Raw genomic sequence first — 12065 nt, forward strand, 5'->3', positions numbered from 1 at the left:
CTTTCCAAGTTGCCAGTAAAAACTGTAGGAACACTTCTATGTGAGTGCAGAGAAGGGACTCAGCACAGGTAACTCAAGTTTTTCTATGCTTTCTGTGTACTTCTGCTTCTTCAGCAGAATGGGCTCTCTGAATAACACTTTCTATATTAAGTTACCAAGCTAGTTTGACTAGTTTCAAGCAGTCCTTTTTCTTTGGCTGCATGCAGTCTGGCTAGGATGAACCAACCAACCACAGCAGAATGTGAAGTAAGGGAGAAAACAGAGACCGTCAGAAAGATCAATGCAGGATCCAGTTCTGATTAATTTGATTTTGACCTTCCCTTCATTTCTCTTAAACAGCCTGGCACTGAATGTGGCTTAAGCCATTTTAACCTACAGATACCTAACTGGAGTTGGGATGGATGTAAGATTTTATTTCCAGAGACTGTAGAGGTTCGAGATGAGGATGGCAGGGAGCACACTGAAGAAGTGCACGTTGAAGTAGTGCTAGGAAATGCCTATTTCCTGTGTGCATTTGCAGCAGGGATTCTCAAGAGAGTCCAGCTGAGACAAATGATAGTGCTGAAAAAGGAGCAGCATATGTTTCTGATATTTCTGTGGATGCACTGTTAATGGAGACTGATTAGCTGCATACCCCTGCTTAGCACGGGTAGTTCTGTTTTGCAGAATTGCTTTCAGCATCTTCAAACCTTGGGTACCCAAGTGCCTGCCAGTATCGGAGGCACATATTTTGTGTGACTCACATCTTACCTTTTTTCCAGAAAGACATTGGGTATGTAGTTCTGCGTTTTCCCTTGGATTTGGCTTTTTGTCAAAAATGTGGTTTTACTTCTGTGGGGTTTTTTGTGAGAGAGAAAGAAAACACCACTGCCCTTGGAGTGTAGAGATGAGACTGTTTGGGACTCATCCCTGGGAAAACTCAGTCTGTGCCAGAAATGAAATTTACTTTCTAGAAAGCAGTTCCACTGCGCAGAGGAGACCTGAGCTGTTGACTAAAAGTTCACCTCTCACACCCACAGAGCTGGCTGTTCTCAGCCCAGCCTGGCCTTTATTTTCCTGGGACATAAGGGCTGAGACCTGGAACTTGACTTGGCTGAGGCTGCCAGCATCTGATCTCTGTGCTACAGATGAGATTGAGATTGGTATACTTTTGTTCTTCGAGTCTTTTGGTTAAAGTACAGCAAATACTATTTAAGGAAAAAGGACTCATTGAGTATTCATGACTAGAGCATGTAAGAGCGAATACATGTGCGCGCGCACACACACACACACACTCAAGGTGTAGAGGTGGGTGTGCATTGCTGGAAGTGCCGCATCAGCTGATTTGGTGCCTGCCTGAAAACATAATCATGACTGTTTAAAATTGGCACAAATTCAGTGGCTACGGTCGCATGTGGTTACTGTAAATCCACAGTAGCACCACAGCACAGACCACCTTCAGCTGAGTTCTGGCATTTTCTTGGGTATCTGCTGTGTAAAAGAGTCCCAATAAGCCTCTTAATTTGTCTTTTAAATGCTTTACCAAAAGGAAAACAAAGGAAGCTGAACCATCCAGAGAAGACAGGGTGCTCTAATAGTTGGAAGTAGAGCACTGGGAACCAGGAGGATTCTGATTTCTAATCAGTTTGAGCTGCTGCTTCAGTCCTTGACCTCCTCATGCTTTTGTCAATATGCCTAGAAAATAGAGCACAAAACTAGACCTTGAAAACTTGATACTGCGTCTGCATTGAAACTTCCTGGATAAAGATGCTGGGAGGAAATGCCAAGGATCTGTTTTTTCAGAGAACCTGCTTTCTGACCATAGCTGCTTTCTGTGCTGAGGCCAGCCATCCGCCGTGCAGCCGGTGCTGTGCTGCAGTGCTTTACCGGTGGGGAGCTGTGTCACCTGCCACGCATCCGAGATTGAAGGGCTCGTGCTGGCTCTGCAGTAACCGGCAGGCTCTGTGGAATGTCTTTGCTGCAGGATGACAGCCTTAAAGCTAGATCTCCTTCCTTTATGGGGAATTTCAAATTTGGTTTTCTTCAAATAAGAAAATGGTTTACTGTGTAAGAGGTAGAATGGCTATGAAAAGAGGGAAGGAACAAATAAAGTAAATCCAATAAAACCATGTAAAAGCTGTAACATCAACCAAGCAAAGAAAGGAGCTTCCTGAATCAGACTATGTTTACTTTAAACATAGCTCACTGTGCCTTGCAGTTTCAGTACATATTGTGTGTGGGACCCAGCTATTTTAAAGATAAGATCAAATTCACAATTTAGATCAAAATGTCTCTCCCAGCTGTGGAATTCTTGAGCATTACTAAGAGTCACAGTGGAAGACCATGGTCTGTGCGGTGCTCTACATGATCCTGCATAGGATAAATATTTGTAAAGATGGCCAAGGACAGTCTGAGCCTCCTGTAGAGCTCAAGAGAATTATCTTTTCAGTCTGCCTGGTATTCTTTGGCTAGGAAACCTTTTCAGATGGACTGAATTTAATAAGCATTGTGGGATAAGCAGAGAAGAGAAAGGAATGAGTAACAGGGCCACTGCAGCTGCTACCTCTATGAGGAGAAAGGCGTCCCTGTAGGTGTGCACAAACAGGCCTCCTGTATGCACGTACCGCACTGGTGCTGTGGATGCAGAGTGGGGGTGGCAGAAGAAAACCTGCAGTCGAGTTAATCAGCCTCCTTTCCTCTGCTGTTGCTGGCTTTACTGAGAAAACGAGCAGCAGGGGCACTGGGACACCCCTGCTTGGTAGTCTCTGCAGGAGAGGTAGCTGTACCTTTGTACATGCATAACAAACCCACTCAAAATGCTCCCAGACTCAACTCCTCCTTTTTAAAATGCAACAGCTTCCATTTAAAGATAAGTATATGTTTGCAGTAGGTCCTGTGAAAGTGTTTTTTCAAGGACAAAACTGGATTTTCATCAGACCTGTTGCCCTGTGACAACTACCATGAAGCAAGCCCCAGCACTGTCCCTGCTGGGCCGCCTACTTACCTCCTAACAGCCCTACAAAGATGTGGGTAAGCGTCTCGGGACTGCCAGTCCGTGCCACGCTGTGGTGTGCTTTCTCACCTGGCTGACGGTCTCTCTTGCACTCGTCCTTCCTTCAGCAGTCACAAGTGCAGACACTCCACTGGAAGACCCAATGCATAGCATTAGATGCACCAGGACAAGGAGGAAGGGATGAGTCCTGACCACCAGATATTTGGAAAACATAGAGTTAATGTGAGCTTATTCGCAGCAAACGCAGGCTCCCAGGTACTGACAGAAAGGTCTGCCTGCTGTTGGGATATGTCGCCTTTTGGGGCAAGTTTGGAGTTCTGAGGAGTTTTGTTTTGCTTTTTGTTTTGGTCAGAAGTAAAAAAAAAACCAAACCAAAACTGAGCCTGGGGAGGTTTCTTTCTTTCTAGGTGCCTGCTAGGCCTTATCTCTTTAGTGGGTGAAATCTTCACTACATGTATGGGATGTTTTTTATGTTTTTAGCTTACTCCAAGAAAAGTGAGAGGCAGGCAGTTTCTGCAGCCTGCTGTGGTGATATTGCCAGGCTGGTAGTATAGGAAATGTCATGGTGCACTAAAGGATGACATTAAACACCTATCTTTCAGCTTATTTGAGCAAAATAATGAGCTTTTTTGTACCCGTGTGATTACCGCTTACCCAGCCTCTTCTGGCAACGTGTTGCATTCACCTGGAGGGCTTTTATGGAAAGCTTCACAGGGCTGTTCCCAGGAAAGGCAGGTGCTGGTGACTCAAACGTGGGATGGCACAAGCTTCAGGAGCCTGTGGGTGTCGGTGTGCCATCAGATGAATGACATTAGCAGTTGGATCTGAGGGGCAGCGCAGGTGGCAGGAGGGAGCTGAGTGCCTGGAAACTCAGTGGGGTGGGCAGTCTGCCTGGATCTTCTGTGTGGTGTCGAGCTTAGCAGCAGTGCACAGGATGGGGAGCTCCTGCCAGGGTAGGTGTCCACACTGAGTGATGCACTGGACCTCCACCTCCTGTCCCTGCCAAGCCTACAGCATCAGATACCAGGTGTTGAGCTTTGATTCCAGAAACTTAAATGTTGTTTTAGCTTCTCAAGAATCCCAAGGTGCCACCCAGACGGGGGGTGCAGTTGATCCCCGCTGCCCAGCCCACGTTACCGTGCCACGCTGCAGAGCCCCGGCGGGAGCGCGCTCGGCTGCCCGCACCGCTGGGGAGGCAGCGGGCCGTGCCCTGCAGCTGCCGGCAGAGAGGAGGTAGAAGCAGCACGCTTTAACTCTGACTGTCGCTTTATCTAGCCAGTGCGATTGTTCTCGTCGCCTTTATAATTTTTATAAATTTAGAAGTAATATGGAGCAAAATGGGAGATTGATGCCCGTTAACTTTGCTGCCCCTCAAACTTCTGTGCTTAGCAAAGCTTGACGTTTGAGAAAAATGGGGGGGGAGGCCATAAAAAGGGAAAGCTGGCACGAGTTTTCTTGAAAGAAGAGGACTACTTTTCCACAGACAACTTGAAAGTCTTCAACGTGGGAAGTGCAGTCGAGACCGAGGAGTCCCTGCGCGCCCCGCAGGCGGCAGCAGAGGGCAGCGGTACCCGGGGGGAGCCCCGCCGTAGTCTCAAAACTCCTGCGAATGTGCGTCTCAATCCCATTTCGCAGGTATGTTTTAATACATCGTGAACTGTGTTTACTGACACAGTGCCCTCTGCATACCGTGACTGCATGCCTTCTGTGAAAATACAGGGGCTTGTTGCGAGGAGTCTCGTGCTGTGTGGAGCTGGTGACCACTTCCCAGGGGGGTGATAAACTGCCCAGTGGCTCTACTGCTTTATTCTTTTGCTGGCTTCCTTCAGTCCAGTGAGGATGACAAGGTTCACCCCTCTGCACTGCTAAGCAGCCAGGAGTCCTGCTGTGGCTGTCCCTGCAGCTGAGGTGTTTCACCCTCCCTGTTGGCTTGGGTTGATCATGCCCTAGCAGTGCACCTTTTGTCTTGTTTTCCCAGGCAGCAACTGGTGTGCAGCCAGCTGTGATGCTCCCTCTGCAAAGAGGGGTCATATATAAACCCACCTAAAAGAGAGATTGACAAGCTAAAGGGTATCTTGAAGCTTTAGAATCTTGAGATTGAGCTCCTGCCAGAGCACAAGTTTCTTGCAGGATGGGGGGAAATTATTTATCCTCCTTGGATGCCAATTCTCCAGTGATGAAATACAACACAGAACAGCCAGGTTGACATCGAGAAGTAGTCTGTACAAAAAGTGACCTGCTGCTCAACAAAGATCCTTTTCAGTATAGAACCACAGTCAAAATAGCAGGTGCATGAAGTGACTAACGTGAGGATGGATATGGTGCTTTCCTATGAAAGTGCAGCTGCTCTAAGAAGTACTCGGATACAATTGTGTGAGTCTTAAGAGGAGAAAAAACTGGAGAAATCAATTTACAAAGGACAGAAGGAGCATGGATAGCATCTGTTCTTTACTGGTTTATAACACAGAACAGAGCAAGGAGAATTAAAATTGGTATTTTTATACAGCTTGATTAGGCATGCTGGTGCTGATGGTGACAATTTATCAAGAAACAAAAGTTCATAGCTGGCAAGAATATCCATTATTCATGAAAATGTGTCAGCAGGAGTTACTAAACCTATAATTCAGGAAGTAAGACAGTCTGTAATGATTAGAAATCCAGGGAGATGTTTGGAGGGAATGGAAGGATAATTAACATCTATCTCCTGTGAAATTCTTGCATATCTTTCTGAAACAGGAAATCCTGGCCACTGACAGAGAAGATAGACAGCAGCTCTGATGCGGTTTGGGCATTTGTACTACTCTGCATAATACTGAGTGACAACCTGGGAGGCAGTATGAGGTAGTTTGTGGCTGCATTATGACTTGACAGAAAGCATTTATCGCAAACCAAGTTGTCTTTTGTCTCAACATTTTAATGTATTCTCAAACAAATGATTTTCAATACTGCTTTAGACCTGGGCTCATTTCACCTAACTTCAGGGACTGACCTAGGAAGATGTCAGCAGTGTGAGAAAAGTATAAGCAGGTATGTTCATGCTTTCATTAGGAACTGGAGCCTTTACACTTCTTGTAATCTTTCTCAGAAGTTTCCCTTTCCTATGTCTGACAGTAGATCCTGATGTCTCTCTTTCACTGAAAACATGGTATGTTTGATGGTTGCTTACTGGAATAGGGGTCAATGCCAGCTGCCCGCCCAGTTGCAAAAGATACTGTTTGTGCAGAGTAAGACATCTGCAGACTGGTGAGGTTTGAGCAGTCACCATTTCACAGTGCAGGCCCTAAGAGTTCCTCTGCTTTTCCAGAGTTTGCACAGGACAATGAACTGTAGTGAAATGTGTGGGGTTTGTTTACTGGTGGTCTACAGTAGCTGTGTCATCAGATATCTGTAAACTTTTATAGATTAACACCACCACAATTTCTACTGGAACAGGTTCCCCACTTTGTATCACCAAGCTCTGTACAAAGTCATGCTGTTCTACCCCAAGAAGGACCTCAGAATTTCTACACAGGGAAAACCTTACTTTTTTGGAAGATTTTACATTAAAACGATCAGCTAAAAATTCAGCCAAAGCAGTTATAAGCATCTAGACCATATGTGGCTAGAGAAAAGGTGGAATTCAGGTTAAATCTACGTAACAGGGTAAGTCAGTGAACCTCTGTGTTGCTGTTGCAAAGCGGTTGCCGGTACCCAAACATGCTAACTCAAGGTAGCCAGGAAATCTGACCTCTGTATTGCAGCTGTTTCCGGCACGGTCAGACAAAGAGCAAGCTAACCACAGGCTGAAAACTTCCCAGATAATGTGATGGGATCTGTGGAAACTATGCCAAACACCTGTGGTATTAATAGAAAATTAATAAATAACATTATATATAAAAATAAATAACAAAAAAGGTTAAAAACTGACGAAATTGCATAGGTTCTGTAGACGGGGGAATTAAAAATTGAACTATGCCAGCAGTGCCAATTTTGGCAGTACAGAAACAGATTTCAAACATCTTAAAGTATTTTCTCTCTTGTTAATTCATTAAAATACTGAATGTGAATATTAACACAGGATGCCCCCAAAATTCATAGACTTCATAGCTGCAGTTGTATGAGAAGTCGGAAATGTACCCACACTACTCCTTAGGAGCTTGTTAGCCTGTCTGCTGCCAGAACAGCTTGGTGTACTTCTCATCCTAGTGCTTTAGCAGACGTACGCTGTGTCATAGGACTGGGGATTCAAGATTTCTAAAGTGTTTGTTATTCCCCCAAATGATTTACTCAAAATGAGCTAGAAAATGAACAACCATCAGGTGTTTTCCATGTATCCAGTGCATGCTAATAATGTATGGTATTAGTGCGTTGTAGCCTCTGTGCAAGGTCTGTAGAAATTGCTGGCAATTTTTCTACTGATTTTAGAGAGATAAGGGTTGGACCTTGTGTTACTATATTAATCCTTTGGTAAATATTTCTCTAAAAGGTAGGAATATAGAAATTTCCAGGGGCAGAGCGATGGTCTAACATCCTGTTTTCAGTAGTGGCCAGTTCCCAGGACCGCACAGGAAGGCAGGTCCCCTCCTTTCCTTCCCCCCATGTCGGGTGTCAGTTGTCTCACAGGAGGCTGCTGTCAGTCTCTCTCTGGTCATTGCTAGCCTTCGGGTAAACCCACGCGATGGCTCTGCCTGATTTCGTGCCAGCTAGCTCACCATTTTGTCTGACCCAAACCTGTGTACATATCTGTATGTATCTCCTCCTTCAACACTAGTAATTTCTTTATTCAGTGACCTACGGCAGCAATGGATCTTCAGGTTAATTATAAAAAGCAATGATACTTCCTTTGTACTACTTTAATTCTATTAACCCACATTAATATCCAGAGCACCTCCGTTTACTTCTTGGTTATTATCAGATGGATGCTAGTAAAATTGAGAGCAGAAGTAGGGCAATTGTCTTTTAGTCGTTTTTTGTGTCTTTCTGTTCTTGTTCTGCAGTAGGGAGAGTGGGTGTTCCAGACAGGTCTGCTCTAAGCATTCATTACCAGCTATACCTCTCTTACATCTGCTTTCTCTGTTACATTAGAAGAGCACTGCAGTTCTAAAACCAGCATTGGTAATCAACTGTCACGCGTGTGACTGTGCGTGTCTGCATTTATAAACAGCTTTGTGGGTTAGACCTGGACAGAGCTGATGGGAAAGGAACGCCCCTTGCAGAAGCTGCGTTTTGGAATAAATACAGCAGCCCCTTAGTGCTTCTTTTCCATGCTGAAATGGAAAAACCAAACCCGCAGCAGGGAAGAATTTAACTAGATCTCTTGAGAGATGCCGTGTCTGTCTCCCCGTGCCGGGTGAAGGGGAGTTTCTGCCCAGCAGGCTATCGGATACCCGCCCGACGGGGCCATCTCAAGGAGGCCTCATGGAATCGCAGTTGTCTCTCAGTCCAGCCACTCCGGTAGCTTTTCAAGCTTTTGGGTAACTCCTCTCAAAGGTTTTGAGAGGTGGGAATGGCACCCTATTAACCTCTAATAGATAAACTTCTTGAAGTAATCTGGGTAGGCCAGAAGTGCAGCAAAATCCCTAAGCATGGTGAAGTTATGAGAAAATATTAAAATTAATTTGGGCAACTAAAAACTTCATCAACAAACATGGCCTGAATTTTTTTACAAAGGCATGTCAGAAAGACTAGAGGCAGGGCCAGGTATCTGAATAGAAAGAGTAAAATAAAGTGGAGTTGAGAGCGGTACGAAAGAGAGCCGGCCTTCTCCAGAGCCTGCAGAGAGTTTGCCATGATATGATCACTGTGCATGGCTTTCTCTGTACGTTTTTTCCTGCATTTCTCTCGGGTTCAAGTAGTTATGTTAGGCACAGTACATTTTAGACACATTCTGAAATGCAGGGAGAGCAGAATTTTATGGAGACTTCTGCCATCCAAATGTCCTGACTGGAATAAGTTTACGGAATAAGTCAAAACCCAAGAGAAGTCTTTTCATCAAGTACTCGCTACTTGTTTGTGGTTTCCTCTGGAGAGAGAAACCTGATGGGAATAGTTCTACTGCAGAATCAATTTAATTTCACAGTAGAAACTTTCATTTCTGAATTACGAGTGATCTTGCACACTGGTTTATTTCCTTTTGAAGACCAGCCTTTGTCACTCTTTGTTTATTTAGATTTCCCATTAACATCAAGCAGTCAGAATGTCAGGAAGTGCTGCTCTACAGGTCCAAGTCACTGATACCAGCTTGATCTACTTCAAAGTCTGTAATATTTCTTAAAAGTGCCTTTCTGTAATAGTTCAAATCTCTTGCTCTGTGATCAGGACCCAGAGCCATGCTACTCTCAGCTGCAATGTCACTAACTGGATGTTGCACCATACACAGGTGAAGAAAAAACACACTCCTCCTCCTCCTGGGCTGGAGGGGCCTGGAGGATGATGACACACTGGAAACCTGGGGAGTGGCCACCCAGGCCCACAGAGAGCGTGTGACCAGATGTGTAAGTGCTTAGGTGTGTGAATCCATTTCCTTCCAGACTGGGTCTGTCCTTAGAGGGGCATTTCCCAAAGTCGTACTTAGTCATCGTGGTTGAGCTCTTAACAAGTACCCTTAACTATTTAGTCCTCCCTACACTCCCTCCTTAATAACTTTACTTCAGTTAGGCCCAACAATATCCTCTGTACTGATTAGAACTTTACTTCTTTTTCTATTATTGTAACGATTTATGCATTATGCATGGAGGAAATGAGACAATTCTTGGTGACAGGATAAGAGAATTTCATTATATTGTAGATACAGGTAGGTTTGCTAGAATGTTTTTTGGAGCTGGAAGGATCAAAGTTTTGCTGATGAAAGTCCCCTGACATCAAGAGTCCATGTGACCTGATGTTTTATAGTTAAAATACCTCCTCTTCCACCTTATTTTCTTTTTATATGACTTCTAATAAAATTCTTTCTAGTATGTAGAAAGAAAATAAATAGAACCAGATCTTCCACTTGTACTTCACAACTATCAGAACTGTCCCAGCTACGTGTGTGAGCAGGCAATGGGCTGGGAGAGTCGCTGAGAACTGTGAAATTCCCACGTGTATCGTTCTGCGATGGGGAACATGGAGGCCCTAAACCAAGGGGGAGGCCAAGCAACCAAGAACTTCTGTAGCATCTGTGCAGATGTTCTAGAGAAATGCCTGGTTGCTTTGTTGGTTAGAAAAATGCTCCATCATCCTCTGCCCTAAAGCAGGGCTGAACTCCACCACTGCTGTTCTGGCCTTCTATCATAAAATAGAATGGAAGCAGAACATATTTTTTCCCCTTCCTCCTCTTCTGTGTTTCCTTTCCTGTGGAGAAATCATGCTGAAGTGTGTCTCGTCTTCCCCTTTGAAAGCTAAAAGAAGTCAGTCAAATACATGTCGTGTTTTCCTGTCCTTAACGCTCCTACTCCCTGACGTATGTCCATTCCTTACACTCACAGAAGAACTTGCACTCCACAGTTTATTTCTGCCTCAAAAATTTCCTTATTTCCTGCCACAAGGACAATACTGAAATCAATCTTTCAGCAGAGATCTGTCCTTTGGTATTATCTTCAGGGAGTGGACTGCGATTTTAACTGGAGCTACCTAACAACGTCCCTGTGGTGCTGATGGTGGGGCGTGCCTGTTTTCTTCTCTCCTTCCTACCTTAACCGGTTCCATTACGTGACCTGGCCGAGTCCCACGCCTGTGTGAACAATGCTGCTGCTCCTCTGCTGTGTTATTTTTACATGACATTGCTGCTGAACTGTCCTGCTCGCGTGGGCTGACTCGAGCAAACCTGCTGCCGCATGAGCCGCGGGCTGCTAGCGCGGCACGTGTGTGGTGGGGCACGCTGCTGAGGGCTCTGACCCAGCTGTTAACTCAGTGGCAGACCGACGAGAAAGAGGAAATGCTGGAGGTGAATCAAGGGGTGGTGCTTTTTCTGCTGAATCAGAACTGGATTGCTGCCCTATGTGCTTCAGCAAAATCTGAAGGGATGTTATCTAAATCCCTAAGAATTCATGACTGAAAAATGACAGTGCTATTTTTTCATTCATATGCGGCCACATATTCATGAGAAATGAAACTGTCCTATATTTGTTTCAGTATATTTCATATCTCTCAGTTGATTTTGGTAAAGTATAAACTTTTGTCTTGTATTTAGTAATATAAAAGCCATGACTATAGCTCTGTAAATACAACTTATAGACATGCTCAATCAAAAGCCATCCCAAATGAAGCTAAAAATATCTCTTTTTCCTGAAAAACATGCCCTTCTAGGGCTTTGGAGCCTTCTTTAAAATCTTAGCAGTAATTTTTATTTCACTATAAACTGCTTTTTAACAGTCTGAGTCTGCAATTCATGGCTACCAGGTGTAATCCTCATTTTTCTAACTGCCAGATACACAAACTGTGTGAAACACACCGACAGAAATTATGTGCATAAACTACATGGCAGAATCCTGTTACCATTATTACCTGATTGTATTTGATGGACTTGCTCTGTGCTCTTGCCCAGATACGGCTTTGAGGGACTAACCTATTCTCGTTTGTCCTTTCTGTCTCTTCCAGGGGAAATGATAGTGCGCGTTGCATTATATTATTTATTGAGCTATCTAGCACTGTGACTTTATCAATACACAGTTAACAAGTACTCTGAGAACCTCAAGAAGAAGATGGACTTTACATAGACAGTAGGACAACAATTAAAAGCAGAAAACATTAAAACAAACATTTATTGCAATTATTGCAGTTATAGTCTGTGACTACATTATCAGTAAATATGGAATCAAGCTGTTATTGTAAGTAACTTCAGGAATTTCTTTTTTTATTCAATTTAAACATAACTAAAATAATCACAGAAAATGGGTACTGAGGGCTTTGCAAAATAAAATGCATATTCTGCTTTTTAAACTCCTGGTGTGGGAATTGCTAATTACAGATTTGTATATGAGAGATCAGCAGGGCAGGCTCTGAGTTTGTGTAGTAATCCTGTATTAGCCATGTACCAAGATTAAGTGACAGCAAACAGTTGTATTGTTAGGTTCGAGGAGTGAAATGATGCTGGCAGCTAAAGCAAGCTGGAATT

This window comes from Athene cunicularia (assembly GCF_003259725.1).
Source record: "Athene cunicularia isolate RWA chromosome 10 unlocalized genomic scaffold, athCun1 chr10_part1, whole genome shotgun sequence".
NCBI lineage: Eukaryota > Metazoa > Chordata > Aves > Strigiformes > Strigidae > Athene > Athene cunicularia.